The sequence below is a fragment of the Agelaius tricolor genome, unplaced genomic scaffold (genome assembly GCF_023055355.1).
Source record: "Agelaius tricolor isolate 1412-34295 unplaced genomic scaffold, bAgeTri1.0.p SCAF_53, whole genome shotgun sequence".
Lineage (NCBI taxonomy): Eukaryota > Metazoa > Chordata > Aves > Passeriformes > Icteridae > Agelaius > Agelaius tricolor.
The window spans coordinates 1,958,146-1,972,098 of NW_027269313.1; the positions used below are offsets into that span (position 1 = coordinate 1,958,146).

The following is a 13,953-nucleotide window of genomic DNA, read 5'->3' on the forward strand; positions in this document are numbered from 1 at the left end:
GTGCTTGCTTCCAAACCTGAAGTGCTTGCTAGCTGTTGTTGTGGTAGGAGTTTTCCTTTTTATTTGTATTCCTTAGTAAAACATATGACATGACAAGAACTATGGACAAGATTCCATTCATGATCAAGATTTCTGGTAATGGAAACAGTATTTAATGGTAGACTCAAAATTAATGTTACATTATTGAAAGGTTAAAAACTAATAATAATTAGCTCACTGTCATATTCATAGAGCTGGTTGTTTTAATTATTTTACTCAAAGGATTTCAAACCACAAGACTGTCCTGAGCAGGTGATAAAATATTCATTTTTGGAAGAGTTGTATTAGTGGTTGCCTTATGAGATCAGGTATTTATTGCCTTGGATGGCTTTGCATTTTTCCCAAAGCTGTTTGTATTTGTTTGGGAAGCAGAAGTGCCTGTGTGTGATCCTGTTTACTCCATTGAGATAGCTGTGGTTTTGCTGCCCAAAATGAAAAAGCAGAAGACTGTAGCAGAAACTAAGTATAGATAACATTTAATATATTGCTGTTGGTCTTTGCTACACCCATACTTAAATTGGGTAAAAATGTCAGTGTGTTCTCTTCCCTTCATTTTCTCTTCCTGCTTTCCTGACCTGTACAGTATTTTTTCATATTTTATACCATTTTTATGCTTCCTGAATATGCTCTTTCCACTCCAGTTGGATAATCTTATCTTGATCTCTGACTGTACTAAGACAGCATTTGAGAAACAGCTTTCTATTCTCTTAACTTAAAAAGTTTCTAAGGCACTTGTATGTACTAAAAGTATGAAGAATTGAATTTCTACTGCATGTTGTTGTTGAAATTTATTTATAATCAGAATCAATTTCATATACCACTGATTAAAATCACTGTAAATAAATGAGGCGTGGCTTGTGGAGTTTGACTGATGGAGCTGTAGGCCCATTTTGGCCAGCTGTTTAATCATATCTAATCCATGCAAAACAAGTTTTTAAAGGAATTTAGAGTGTGTTGTGCTGCCAGGCCAACTGGACAGTTTTCTGTGTGCTGTGCAAGTGTTGGGGCACAATTTGGAGGCACCTCAAGGTATTAACATGAGTGAATGAATTGCATCCACTAAGAGCATGGAAATTTTTATCTGTGCCAGGTCATGGTTGTGGCCCCCACAGGACTGGGATTTACTCACATACTTTATTTACATACTGTGTCTAATTAGATAAATTTTGGGAAATCTCTTTTCTTACTCTGCTGTAATATCAGGCAATATTATGGCTGCAATTATTAGAAATGAACTGAGGAATTTTGTGAAGCTGTGAGAAGGAGCCTTGAGGGCTCCTTTTCAGCTGCAGGCAGCTCTGCTACCACACATAGGATGCATCTCTTTTGATTTGAACATTGCCCAGCTACAGCAATTAATTTTTTTCTTTGTGTTCCAGAGGGAGATGTCCATCCTCCTGAACTTATACCAGACCCTGGCAAATGCCCAGGTGCTTTCCAGACAGACAAACGTCCCCCTGGAAGAGTTACCTTGGGCAGAGCTTTGTGCCCTCTTGCATGAGAATATTGGAGCCCTGGTCTCGAACTTCAGCAAGGCTAACCAGAGGGTGAGTGTCCCCAGGCATCAGCTGCCTCTGCTGAGCTCAGTGACATTTGCTCACACTGCAGTCTCGTTAAAAAGGACTGATATTCATCCCCCCAAAAGGATTTGGACACTAACAAATGAGCACCATTAATTCTGGCTTGTTCACTGCTCACTTTGTTGCCAGGGGCCTTTAGATGTGACTGGAGTGTGCATCAAGTCTCTCAGCTCCACCTTCTGTGCAGGATATTCTGAAAGGACAATCTGATAGTAGCCACAGGAACCTAATTAAAAGATAATAAATTCATCTTACTGATGAAGAAATTCTCTGAACATAGTCATTTACAGTCATAAATCAAGTCTTTCTTTTACCATAATCCAGAGGCAAAATACACTTTCTCCAGGAATATCACCTTTTAATTATGTGTTTATGATTCAGTTGTACTACTTGAAAGAATGCCAGTGTGGGGTTTTTTTTGTTGAATTGTAACTTTGGATTATGACATTTTTATTCAGAAACACAACAGAAATACCTATTATAAAACATGTCAGGATCTGTAGGAAGAAGGAGCTGTACTTTTCTGAGTGGTTTTAAAGCAAGTGAGCTTACATGGCCTTTCTCCCCAGAAAACCTTCTGCTTTTATGAAGGAAAAAGCCCCTTTTAAAATAACTCAGCTGGCTCCAGAGACTAAGCTATGCCTGAAGAGCTCTTTAGGGTATTACTTTGTGTTCTGGTTTATTTCTCTTTTGAAGTAGATGAGGAAAGGGAAGGGAAGGGGAACACAGCTGGCAGCGTTTGTAGGGCTTGTGTCTTATTGTTCCTTGCTTTTTAGTTAGGCCTTGTTATTGAGACTGATTATGAGGTCTCTAGGGCTCTTCTCATGTACTTAGCAGCTTTTCTGGGATTTTAGACTGTGCTGAAAAAACTTTTTTTCCACACATTCAGTGTGGTCTATCTGGAAGTATCTTGATATTTTCTAGGAACAGAAAGTTCAGGTGTGTGCATTTGAGGATCATTGTTGGCTTGGTTCATTCCTCCATTTAGCTTGCATGAGGTGCAGTGTTCAAGCACAAGAGTGAATCCCTTCATGTTTGTCGAAAATACATCCTCAACTTATGAGCTACTTGTAAGGAAAAAATTCTCTGTGCTAGAATTCCCTGAAATTGTTTTAAAACTTAATAATAAGCTGGAATCTCTTGGCTTTTCAACAAAAGGAAAAAACCAAAAACCACAAACAAACAAACAAAAAATTAAAGGCTGTGCTTTAATTATTGTTTGCAATCATCACAAACTTCTAAAGGATATACTTGGATTACTAATTTCCTAAAATTTAATACAATCATTAAAAAAAAAATCTATGAAGTGTCTGGCTCAGGTTTCCTGCAAAGAGGGTGACAAATATCTCTGCAAGGTGGTAGAAGGATAGCAAAACTGAAACCAAATAAAATACTTTGTTTCAAAATACATTTCAGTTTTGCTTTCAGAACCAAGTAATTCATCTGCCATTAGAAGGGTTTTACTTAGTTTTAATAAAAATATTGAAAAAACTGCAGTTTAGATTTGATGCTGGAATAGGCTGTGCTTAACCTGAAGTGAAAAGGTAAATAATAATTTCTTCTTAAATGCTTGTCACACAGATATCTCACCTAGAATATATTTGCAAGCACAAGACCGACACTATGAACGACCTTCAGCAGAACCAGGAGGAGGCTTTGGAGAAAATGTCTGAACAGTTAAAAGCACAGGAACACTGGTGGCAGAAAGAAAAGCAATATCTTGAACAGCAGTACTCAAACGTCCTTGCAGAAGTTCATGCAAGATCACAGGTATGGTGCTGTGAACTTCTAATTGTTTTTTCTTTAAAAATTGAATGGATTATTTCAATAGTTGAAGCCTCTTAGCAGTTAAAGGTCATTTGGGAATTTTAGTAGACGTTTAAAGTTTAAAAAAATCCAAAACCAAACAACAAGCCAACCCATCCCTGTGCTAATATTAACATCACTCAAATAAGAAATAAATTAGTTTGATGAAGCATTTGTTGAAGAGAATTTAGTCTGCAGGCCCAGCTGAGAAGCCTGATTTCACCTACAGATGGCAGATTCTTTTTCTGAGAATGTTAAAGCTGTAAGATCAAATTGGCTTGTTTTGAGAATTACTGAGGGCAGCAGCTACTTTTTCAGCAGCATCATTTGCAGAGATTGTATAGAATAACAATCATGTGGTATCACCAGGGGATAAATTTAGTTACATATGTCCTGACCCTAAGAGCAGTGGTAGATTTCAACGGTGTTAAGCAACTCTGTTTTTCTGATACTACAGTGAGGAGTGGCCTAAAAGTGTGAAACTGTCACTCCTTGCTAGATGAGTTATTTGCAATCCAGAATGTTCCCTGTTCTTCCACAACCACCATTTACTGTCTTTATCATCACACTCCTTCGCACCTGTTTCAATTAAAAGCGTTGTGAATAAAGGAAATAGATGTCCCTTGTTATTTGTGAGTTACTGCAACTTACTTCACAGAATAATGCTGTATTTGATGCGGATTTCAGGACTGGGAGTCTTTGCATGCTGAAAAATTTAATCTGTCTACTTTCATGTTCCAGGATTCCTTATGTTTTTCCTCTCACTTACACTGGGGCTTTCTGCTCGCTACAGCAGTGTTCTCTCTGAAATTGGAGGATGTTATTACTATTGTTAAGTCAATTCCTAAAACTGTCTTGTGGGCAGAGAGGTGGTGTTGGACCTTCTGTGAGCTGTCATGGTGTTGGTGGATTGTTTTCAGAAATCAGGAGTCCATTTGCAATTGATTATCGTGTAAATTTCCCTCCTACCACTGTTTTTGTTTCAGACATCTAATTCTGCAATTGCTTACTAGAAGAGATACTTTCATCACGATTATTACTAGCAACTTTTGCTCCTTTAATGCATCCTTTGAATGGCAAAGCTAAATTTTCTTTTCATTCTTGTCTAGGTAAAAACCACGTAGTTATTGTTTCTTCCATTATTGTTTGGTTTGTTTCTGTCGCAGGAATGTGAAGAAACGGCGCAGAAAAAGAGGCAAAAACTCTATGGCCTTGAACAACTCTCTGACAAACTGGCCCAGGAAAACAATTCCTTGAAAAATTCATTATTAGATGCTTTCAAGGCACGCTCATCCCTGCTGGCAGCCTGTGCGCTGCTGTCAGGGGCCCTGTGCTCTCTCTACGGCCGACTGTGCGCCACGTCTTGCCAAAGAGACATTCTCCAGGAACAGGTGAACCAGCACCAACTCCTGAACCACAAGATCGTCAGCCTCCTTTATGCTCTCCCTGCTGTGGTGGAAAGAAACCAGGACGAAGGCAGGCTGAGGCAGAGAAGAGCCAAGAACCTGGTTTATGTGTTCCGAAGAGCCGTGATCGCAGTTCTGGCTGCTAACAGGCTGAGGGCTCTGGCCCGATATTCTTGTACCTTTGTCGTCTGGACAGATGGATGCAGAGGAAGCTCTGGAATTCAAGTTTGTCTGGGAGAATCCAGAGGCAGGCATCCTGTGCCAGGTAAGTGAAACGTTCTTAAAGAGTTACATCAAATTATACACTTAGGGAATAACAAAGAGGAATAATATTTTTCTTGCTGGGGCATAAAGACATATTTAATGACATTTTGACAAATGTTATTTACAGATTTATGTTTTTATATTGCTTGACGAATTGATTTCAATCTAAGAGGAAATGCCCAGTCTTATGTTAAACATTGCAGGTAAAATTGCAATTATGCACATGAACTCAACACTATCTGGTGGTTTTGATATTTGTGTTATGGATTTCAGAATTAGGTGCTACAGCATCTTCTCTGTGGTAAATATCTTGCAATGTTCCTCTTTTTTTTTTTTTTTTTGGAAAAGGTATTTCCTCTTTTCTTAAAAAGAATTTTTCATATTTATTTCCTAAAAATCCACAAAAATTGCTTTCTGATTCAGGTAAAATATTAGCATAGGATTTCAAAATTTTCTTTCGAGATTATGTCTAGATTGCCCCTTTCTGTTGCCAGACCAGTTTAGATTTCCCTCTACAATGATAAATGGCATTAAAAATGTTTTCCAAATTAGAAAATTCATCGACTTTTTTTTTTGAGTCATTCTGAAAGCACGCTTAAAACAGTCTAAATTGTCCTGACTAATTTCTTGTTTATATGCTTATTTTTGGTTAATTTCTGAAACAGCTGGAGGCAGCAGTGTGCCAGAGTTTACTGATTTACTTATCCTGCTAGCTGCAATTCTGTTTCACAGGTTTTGCAGAGGAAGGAGTTGACTGGATTGAAGCACTTCACTGGTTGTCTAGCTCTAACCTCTAGACTGCAATAATCAGTTCCATCTCAGAACTGCAGGGTGTTCTCAGCAACCAAGGTAATTTTAACTGTATATTGTTGTAGCAGAAATATAGTTAAAAAATAAGTAAGTCAGGGTGGTCATATCATTTCCATTTTTATGATTTTATCTAAACTCTTCTGGATCATAGCTCTGAAGAGATATTTCTGATATTTATGATAGACGCCTTTGACTAGAGGTTATATCCTGAGCTAGTCAATTGTAGCTAGTCAACAAATTGTAGTGGGGCTGTTTCCCTGAAAGAGTAATTTGATTACAGGGTAAAATAATAACTCTTTTCTACATTCTCTCAATGATCACATTTCTGTACTGTAGGAACAGATTCATTTTCTTAAGCAGCTGATAGGATATTTTATCCTTTCAGTATATAGAGTCATGGAAGCTGAAGGCTGGAGAGTGTTTCTGGACTTTATTTACAGTGAGAACTGATACAGGTTCCCTTGGTTCATCTGCATTGCTGCCATCCCTGGTTCTTTATTAACCTCTACTTTTAGAATCCCCACATTTTTGTCCCAGAAGAAAGGATCTTAGAAGAGGGATAATTCATGTGAATAAAGGGAAATAACAGGACAAAGACAAGATGATACATTTTCCAGAAGCCTAGACCCTAAATTGGTATCAAAGTTGCCATTGAATCAAATGGGTTTGGATTCACTTTCAGGCCCTTTCTTCTTTGATCATGCTGTTGTCAAGAAATTGAATTCATATCCTTTAAAAGCAAAGTTGGAACACTGGTTCAGATTCAGCATTCTGTGTTTCAGAATATTTACAGCTTCCATCCTGTAGAAGTGAAAAAGAACATGATCTTACAAGAAACGGGAACTAATAATCTGCTCAATGTTTCCTTTGTGTTGTTTTTTTCTTTAAGATTCGGAGCTCTGGTTTTCTAGTAACTCGCTGATCGGCACAGCCAGGAACTGCTTTGCACAACTGATGGACAACCTGAGCGTTCTGATGGAGACAGTTCAAGGGAACGCTCGTGGGTGCAGAGCCTACCTGGAGAGGGACTCGCTGATAGAGAGGCTGGCTTGTGGGCTCCAGAGAGTAAATGCCCAGGCCCTGGAAGCTGGATTCCATGACAGACTGCCCAGCACAGTAAGCAGATTGACAGTCCTCCTCCATGGAAACAGAAGGTTTACAGCAACGGTGAAGCTCCCTTGATAGCAGCATTTCTTTGGTTTCAGGCTGGTGATGAGTCCAGGACAGTCAAGTGCTACTATATGGACACTCCACAAGTTGATTTGTCACACATTAGGGTGTGAATAAGTCTTTTCTTTTATTGAGAAAGAATTCTTGGAGGTATCCAAGTAAAAGATTTTTTTTCAAGTTTTATCAGATCTGTATTAGCTTATAAGAACAAATTGGCTTGATGTAAATGTTAAGGTTACTTTTTATTATTATTTTCTACTTTCTCATGCTTACCATCCTTTCTTTCAGTAAAGATAACCTTCTTCCCTTTAACCAAAATGAAAGGATAAACTCTTTCTCTAATCATCTTCATAGTAAACCTTAGGTGAAAAGAGTAGTTCCTTGTAAACAGAATTTGCAGTAACCCTTGGTAGGTGACAGGTTCAAACTTTTGTCCTTGTGCATGTCTTTTAGAGATGGAGGAAAAAATTATGTTTTCTTTTTCTTGAGTCTTAAGTCTTATTTATTTGATTGCTAAAATAGCACATTTTATAGCCCATCAACTTGTTTCTGTTTGCTGACAGAGAAACATAGCAACTTTGCAGCAAGAAATATTTGAATTTTCACAAAGGCTTCATGCAGCAGAGATAGAGTCCCACTCACTGCACCTGCAGCTTGCAGAATGCAGATGGGCTTTCAACGAGATGCAAAAAGATGCTGAAAAACCCCACAGACTGCAGAGCCAATTAAGTGAAGTTCAGCAAGTAAGTGCATTTGACTTGGAGGCTCTCTTGCTTAATAGAGATTCTCCTTTCTACAGTTTTTGATTTGTGTTCTTTTGGAAAACAAGCATAAAAATGATTTCCTTTCAGCAGAATTTTCCAGAAACCTTTGCAGCAGTGCGGCTGTGAGAAAGACGTCCAGCTAGCCGACCAGCACCGCTAGCAGCACAGGGGGCACTTGTCCCCATAGCTCAGCTTCGGGACAGCGCCTAAGGCCAACGCCCAGCTTGCGGCTGTCAGCGTTGCCTTGTGCAGGACGAGACCGTATTGAAGCTGCAACCAGCGCAATAAGAGGGCAGACTCCAACTGCGGTTTTATCCAGGGTTTAGAGAATCCCAGGGGAACCAGCAGGAGAAGACGGGGAGGAGGGGATTTACAGCGGTTTTTAAAAGCTGGAGGAGGTAAGGGAGGTGCCAGACCTAGGACCAATAGAGACACAGTGGGGAGTGGGATCCGAAGGACTGACACAGGGAAAACACCAATGGGGACAATACTGAGGAGGGGCCCCGGTCCTTGGACCAATCATCCAACTCTCCAGCTGGAAACTTCTAGCAACAAAGGTGGGGATGGAGAGTGACTGGCAGGGCACCGGGGAGGGGTTGAGAAAAGGATACATTGGTTTCTGGGGAACCCGCGGAGGAGTTTTAAAGGATACAATACCAACTGGGGTGGAGTTAGGGTGACAGACACTAACAGGGATGGGAGGGAGAACCGGGGCAGAACCATTGTCAAACAAGGGGGGAACAGAACAGTCCAACTTTAACCGAACACGGTACAACAAACCTTGCCTGGAAATGTCACTAAACCAGAAGACAGATTTATTTAGAAATATCCCTTTTCCACTGGAGTTATCTTTTGATTTGTAGAAGGAGTATCCTGTATAAATTAGAGTTTGGTCTTCAGCAATCCAGGTTCTGTCATTTGTTGGAAATGTTGATCTGATTTATGTATCCTAAAAGAAGATTTCACTTCAACAGAGTAAAGTCAGTGGGAATGGGGGTATTCAATAGGAATGTTAATGAAATATAAAGATAGCAGTTGAAACTCTGTATGGATGTTGATGAATGTTATAATAAATACAATACAAATTTTAGCGGGTCTGTTTCCCTGAAGAAGTAACTTTATGGCAGGGGGAGAAAAAGCTTTTGTCTATATTCTCAGTAGCACAACATTCCCCTGAGTCTTTTGCTGTTGCTGATTGACTTACCAAGACACTGTGGGTTCCCTAACCTGAAGCCTAGTTGGTAGAACCTGTCAGGGTGTCCCAATCCAAACACTTCTAAGCAAAGAATATCTGCTAGATGATGTCTCACCCATTGTCCTTCCTATTCTTAGCTGTAGTAAACCCCATAGATTTAGGAAAAGCACCATGGAGGATATGAACAATAGGAATGCTGAAACAGCAAAAGAAAATTCCTGTTTTCCTGTCCTCCACCCCTTAACCTATCTCTGTAACCCTATAAGGCAATGTCATGTTAACCCCTTTCCCATTGGTCAAGCTTGGATCCTTTCCAACCCTATAAAAGAAGCATACTGTACCCCATTAGTGGAGAAAGAAGAGCAGAGACCCTTCACGGACCTCCCCAAATAAAGCCATCTCCATGGAACAGCCTGCGCCTTCTCCTTCTCCTCTCTCTCCGTCTGCTGCAGCCTCACGCCCAGGGCACCACTACCTCGCAAGCAGAGGTGAAATCCTGAGAGCTTGCAATCACTATAGAGCTGATAATCACCATGCTTGCTAGATGGCAGCCCCGCGGTGTTGGCATGAGCGAGCCAGCCTCGGGCACCCAGTCTCTACCCAGGGAATGAGCTCCTGAGCCCTATTGCTCTGCTTTATGATAAGGCCGAATAAGAGGCTTTATTACTTAGCTAGTGCAATGGATTTTTTTTTTAACTCAAAAATCTCTAATCATCTTCAGTTTTGTTCTTAACAGGTTTTATGCCCTTAGTGGTTTTGGACTGTTAGATGAAAATTATCACATATTAGATTGTAGTTGAAATGCAGATGACAACTTTCTTTGAAGAATTATTTCTTTCTGGAACAGTTTTTGGACAGGAAGAACAGTCCACAAAGGTGTTTACAAGGGTTAAGAAGCTCTCCACTAAAATTCTGAACATTGATCTGCATATTTTTCCTTCTAAATACTGAAGTTTTGCATCCCACGGTGCTAATTAGAATAGAATAATGAATGCCAAGACTTTCCATGAATGTTCTTTATAAAAAACACAGCAATTAACTGGTCTGCCATCTGATTGGTCAGTGATGTCTTCATGTTAAAAAAACCTCAATACTAATCATAAGCATGCGTTTATTTTAGAATTTGATATGTGTGCAAGTGGAACTCACTCATTGGTAGGGAAACCACTGAATATAGTTACAGAATCAGGCACAACTTGTTTCTCTTTCCAGAAAATCAACCAAGACAATGTACAGGAGGAGTTACAAAATGCTTTGCAGCGTGAGCATGAGGCACAATTGCTTTTACAAGAACAGCAGCGACGGGTTCAGGAGCTGAGCAATAGACGGGAATCACACTCATTTACTGAGCTAAGTAAAAGCCACATATCTCCAACGGTAAGATTATTCTTCTGGAACAGTCACCAGAGTTTTACCTTTCATGAAAGAAGCCAAATAGCGCAGTCCTTGTGTAAATAAAATAACAGGAGTAAATACACACGCACTACTCAGTCTGCTGGAACTTTAGGCTACTGAGAAAACACTTCAAAGACTCCTCTTTAAAAATTTTTTAAGCTGTTTTTTTTTAACAGTTTAAGAAAAAGTCTTCAATGGGGGTTTGTTTTGGGGTTTTTTTTTGCCTACAATCATTTTGCATTCTAAAGCACATTTATATATAGCAAATATACTAAATACTAGGGGGGTTCTGAGTCAGTAATGCTTTTGCTAGGAAATTCATAAAACCTTAGGATGCAGTGGTCCAAATGTACTTCACAATCAATTTGTCTCCCACGTTGGTCAGTAGCCAGTGGCATAAAGTGAAGTTTCTTTGGGCGACAGAGTAACTCTGCTCTCTGTCTGCTGGCAGGGCCTCCCTGATACAGCGGAGGAGCTGAGGAAAAGAGACCAAGTTCTGGATCAACAGGAGAAACTCCTGAAAGACATGGAGCAGGACCAGAAGCGGCTGCAGGAGACTCTACAGGAGGCAGAACGTGCCCTTGAACAGGGAGTAAAGTGAGCCCTGGGGCCAGGGGGATGTCACTTAAAATGAACAAAAATTGAAATTCCTACTTCCATGGGCAGGGCTTTACTTCCCTGGACAGCGTAAGGTTAGAAGAGAAAAGTACATCTGTCTCTTTTGTTTTGAAATTCAGGGATAGTCTTCTAAAACCAAAAGTGTTAGTTCAAAATATTAGGTCATACATTTTATGCAGTTATCCCATAGTAGTGCTTCAAATTCTGGGTGCTGAAATAACTGACAAACAAAATACCTGTGCTATCTAACTGATCTGACAAGATCTCTTTGGCACATCCTTAAAGTTCTGTTTATTTAAGAAATGATTGTTTGGTCTCTGTGTTTCCATGCCAACTTTGTATAGGCAGATACAATTTATTTATAGTAAATACAGAGGCATCAGCTAGGGGACAGGTCTTCACTGCCAAAGGGACTGAAACCCATTTTGGATCTCGCCTTTCCTGTGGTACAAGACAGATCTTCCAGCTGATTTCAGGGAGTTTTGGATTTAGACCTAATGCCCGCACCACTTGCACCATAACCTGGAGTGGCAGAAAAGGCTCAGGCCCTGGTCTTGAAAAGATTGGTGGTCAAAAGGAGCCCCCATGACTTGAAGGAGCTTATTACTCATCAATTCTTACGCCATATGAAAAAAATAAGTCTTTGCAGACTTTGTTGTCTAATACTTTTCATAGTATGAAGTATGTGTTATGAATATTGTTGTTCCATGGCTAGGATCTAAAAAAATTTTAGTTAATTAAAATTTCTCATCATACCTGGGATCATTCAACCTCTGAACAACAGTATCTAAGAAGCTTTAAGGGTTTTATGCACCAGGGAAATAATGCAATTTGTATGGTCATCAATGAAATCTTTAACAAGCTAATTAAAATGACAACTGTTATTTGGTATGAGTTGATCAAAGCAGGTGTCACCTGCAGAAAGATTTGTTCCAGAAAGCTTGCCCTTTTCATCCTGCCCCAATCTATTTTGGGCATTTCAGTAGAGATCATTCCTTGTGGCCATATATATATGTATCCAGAAAAGGTTATTCTAATGTGAAGTAACTTTAAAACTGGCTTTATTTTTTTTCTCCTGTATATAGCAGCTGAATATCAACAAAGAAAGCTACTCTTCCTCCAATCTTACAGCAACTCTTCACAACTAATAGGTTTTATTTCTCCTTTTGGAATATAAACAAAAGAGATTAAATAAACAGAATCTGTCTGTGGTTTCCAATACAAGAATATAATTCCATCCTGCTAGAGACTTTTTATGACCTCTATATCCAAGCCATGATGGTTGTTCATTGATAGGCCTATAATTATCTCAATTTGAATTGCTTATCCTCAACAGAAGCATCTTTCATATGGAAATGCACCAAATAGTGGAACATGAACTATATTTAGGGTTGGCATTGGAAATATGAAAAAGAGAGAAAATCCTAACAGTTTGGATTATCAACAATTATTTTACAGGACATGACAGCCATAAAGTAGCAGAAGATTAATTTCTACATTGGTAAAGTTTCAGTTCCATAAAGTTACTTCATTGTTCTTGTTTTGTTTTGTTTTCTTTTATTTTCTTTTATAATAGAGACAAAGAGTTGATCATTAGTCAAATGAAAGCTGTGGAAGCTGCCCTGAATGAGGTAAGAATTTGACGTGTTCCCTCTGATTTGTGTTTCTAAATCAGCTAAAGCCTTAGAACTGCTTATTCTCAGGGGACGAGAGAAGTTGTAGCAAAGCAACTTCCTTTCCTTAGTGTTGAAGTTTCCCCTCTCAACTTGTTCCATCTTAAAAAACCACAGTGAAATAAAATGCAAGTTTGTAGTACATACACAACTTTTTCTGAATGTAGAAGTTATGACAAAATTCACTTGCCTTCCCTCACTGAGCACTGTTTCTGGTTGACAAGTGAAGACTAATGGAACACACCAAAAATTGGCAATTGTTGTGGAGTTACCCTTCTACTGAATAATAAAAAAGTGACATACTTGGTGGCCATAAAACATTGGCTTTGTGTCTGCTACTTTAATCTATGAAACATCATCAATAGGAAAAGAAAAGGCAGGAAGTAGTAATGTGTGGTCAGAAACTTCCACAGTATTTTTTAAAATCATATTTTAAACTTAATAGTAATCTCAAGTTTTCCCTCTGACTTGTGCAATTGTGCCCTGATATAGGACTATTTGAAACTCCAACAAAGCTATACATATGAATTATTTAGGAGAAAGGACTTTTTCAACTATAGCTCTCATGGCAGATGGTTTCATAACTGTTTTTAATCTAGAGCAGCACAGAGCAAAAGTGATTTCTTACCTGGGAGTGGCAATTTCCCTTACTATATCTTTAATTCCCAGCAATGTGGGAATCACTATTTTAGTTTCAGAGGTCACCAAAACTGTTGCTATTTATTTAATTTATTTATTTTCCGATATCTTTTTCTAGTCTCTTTCCTTTAATGTTCACGGAAAGTGACAGAATCTGAACTGCTTTCTCCTACGGCAAACTGTGCTGATAGAAAATTTCCTTTGTGCCACCACCATCTCCATACTGCTTCTTTCAAACTTTGGAAGTGAATGTCATGCAGCAAGTGCTGTGTTCTTACAGTAATACATAGGTGCCATATCCTTGGCCTTTCTCTTTTCAGGGCAGGGCAAGGTGCTTTGTTTTGGTAGCAATCTCTCCCAGCCCTTTGAGTTAGAGATTTATTTGCAATGAAAATTCAATCAGTCGTACTTTATTCATGGATGTTAGGTGCAGTGATCAAAGCAAGTCCACTCAATGGGCTCAAGGGGCCACCGTTCATCCCCACTGGTGTGTCTGAAGGAGAAATACCACTGATGCTGGGGTATTTTCCCTTCAGGCCAAAGAGCAGGCAGCGGCATCAGGTGCTGAAGCAGCCGCGCCACTCCCCAGCCTGC

General features: G+C 39.3%; 1 pseudogene; it reads left to right on the forward strand.

The window, feature by feature from the left end:
- The first annotated feature begins 1,135 nt into the window (after positions 1-1,135).
- Positions 1,136-11,030, forward strand: LOC139604596 (coiled-coil domain-containing protein 171-like; annotated as a pseudogene).
- The last annotated feature ends 2,923 nt before the right edge of the window (positions 11,031-13,953 follow it).